The 2,500-nt window shown below is 41.3% G+C and overlaps 1 protein-coding gene across 1 annotated transcript in view; it reads left to right on the top strand.

Moving 5' to 3' along the window:
* tfr2 (transferrin receptor 2) overlaps window positions 1–2,500 on the top strand; it is an 11,697-nt gene that overhangs the window by 51 nt on the left and 9,146 nt on the right. Inside the window, exons 1-2 of the mRNA XM_053482387.1 lie at window positions 1–172; window positions 1,368–1,439. The exon at window positions 1–172 is cut by the window's left edge and continues 51 nt beyond it. The gene's annotated coding sequence lies outside the window, so the exon portion shown is untranslated. The remainder of the gene's footprint in view (window positions 173–1,367; window positions 1,440–2,500) is intronic.

The raw sequence follows: 2,500 nt of genomic DNA, 5'->3' as shown, positions 1-2,500 counted from the left end.
TGCTGAGGGACAAAACCCCTGAGATGGCAGTGGGAAGAAACCTGAGAGTGGTGATGGTGAAGCCTCATTTAGGTGTTTAGGCTCCCAAACAATAGTTTCTCCAAAAGGTTCATTTGATGAAGCTTCATTCAAGGACTCATTGTACTGCCATCTAGTGGACAAATTTTATGGGGTGCCGTATAGGGCTTAAATTAAACTTCACTCATGCACATATACAGTATAAAACAGTCTCACACACACACACACACACACACATCTCTTTACGCATCTTCACTTTAGTGGAAAAGGGAATGAAAATTTGACTATCAGTCTTTACGTATCGCTGGAGCGTGAAAAAAATTAACTCAAATTATTTATATATTTATTATTATCGAGGACGACATCATATAAATATGACACAATAATTAAAATCCTTAGTATTATATGGGCTAGTAATCTGTTAAAATAATAAATAAAATAAATACATCTCTGAACATCTTGTAAATTAAGCGAATTATTTATTTATAAGTTGTAAACGTTTCAATATGTTATATATTTTATAATGCTATCAGCTTGTGTTTCAATAAATATTCTATATTTATTGTCCATAGCGTGAAATTTCCACAGCAGCACCGACAGGTATGCGGGGTGTTTATGTTACCATGGTAACACACAGAGGAAGTGAGGTAGCAGGGTGTTGGTGGAATGGTGGAATTATGAAGAGCGAAGTGCCCTTAACAGACATTCCCTGCACATGGAGTAGGGAGTAGGGTGTAGGGAGTAGGGTGTAGTGATTTCAGTGTGTATGGACTTGTCGAGTCATTGTCCCTGATTAGTAGTAGTGTCTTTTAAACAGACCGTTATTGTAGAGTTTAGAGACAGCGAGTGATTTATTTATTATCACCACAGACGTGGGTGATAGTGTGGAGGGTCGGAACAATGTTTGAATTTTTCGATTCTGTATTTGGATTTGATCAAGCGGAGGGAGTCAAGTGGATTCACATGAGTTAGTTACTGTTCATATTATCAAATGGGAGGAAGCACATTTCACAAAACAGTAATTACTTCTGTTGTAGGATCCGACATATTAGCCACAGATTCCGTGCTTCAATCTTTCTTTTTCACAAATCATTAACTGCGTTTTCTGCCGCTACAATATTATGTTTAAAAACCGCTACTACTATTCGGGGAGAATGAAAAGCGACAAGTCCGTCTAGACTGACATGACTTCCGTCTAGACTGAAAATCATCTGTCATGTACTATGTGTGTTTGAGCGTGCATCTAATAAGTGTGTGTGTGCGCGCGCATTTCATATGTACTGTAGTAGTTTGCACAGTTAGTAGTGTGTGTGTGTGTGTGTGTGTGTGTGTGACTGTTTCATATACAGTGTATGACTGCAGTCACGAGTCCTCAGAGAACAGCTGTCTGCATCGGAACAGAGGACAGGAGTGTCTTCATGGTAAAGTGGAACTGTCCCCAGTCACCACACGCATCCCAGACAGACCACACGGGGCGTCCATGTGACGAGATCTCCAACCAGAAGAGTGACACCAGGACGAGTCAGACAGGGATGTGAGAGGGTCTGGATCACTGGCGGCTCAGGAGAGACATGTGTAGTGAGAGAGAGAGAGAGAGAGAGAGGAGAAGGAGAGATAACAGTTGGGTCTGGTCACAGTCACACAATGTATAATGTACACGTATATTTAGTCCAGAGTGCAAGCAGAGACTCACGAGTTTGATTCCCGGGTGATGCTGTAACCTCTCACAGCCGGAGGTCTAGAGAGAGCTGACTGGCCGAGCTTTCTCAGAGGGGAGGGATGAGAGGTACTTAGTGCTCCCACATTAATCACGGCGAGGAAACACGTGATAGTCTTCCCCCCCCATCACTGAGTCGTAGTAGTAGCTTAATGTGGGAGCCCCCTAGTGACAGGAAGGAATTGGACATGACTAAAATCGTGGAAAAAAAACAGGAAACAGACAGGAAACACAGACATGAGGGGGAACTGGGATGTAAAGCAAACAATCACCTCACCGTCAACAAACCTGAGTGATCAATGAGAGTGAGGAAGACAGCATCCAAACATACCAGTTCACCATAATACTCTACGTCCATGAGTCCCCCAGATCTGCTCCTTTACCTAAGGCTAATCTATTTATAAAAATGCTTGGCTAAATAAATAGGTTTTTAGCCTGGACTTAAACACTGAGACTGTTTGGAAGACTATTCTAACTACAAAATACACATTAATACTAACAGAAATTATTCTATGGACCACCAAATAACACCAAATAAATAAACTGAATGCATTTGTAACAGTTTTACAAGACAAAAGGCCTGGTTGTACATATGCTCCTAAACTTAACTATGGTATAAGTGCTCATATCTTCTGGTTCTGGTGAGGACTCTCGCTGCTGCATTCTGGACTAGCTGAAGCTTGTTTATGCACCTAGTTGAACAACCAGACAGTAAGGCATTACAATAGTCCAACCTAGAGGTGATAAAAGCATGAACTAGTTTTT

The sequence above is a fragment of the Clarias gariepinus genome, chromosome 22, assembly GCF_024256425.1.
Source record: "Clarias gariepinus isolate MV-2021 ecotype Netherlands chromosome 22, CGAR_prim_01v2, whole genome shotgun sequence".
In the NCBI taxonomy this organism is placed as follows: domain Eukaryota; kingdom Metazoa; phylum Chordata; class Actinopteri; order Siluriformes; family Clariidae; genus Clarias; species Clarias gariepinus.
The sequence above is the reverse complement of the archived record's forward strand: the minus strand, read 5'-3'. Positions and strand labels throughout refer to the sequence as shown.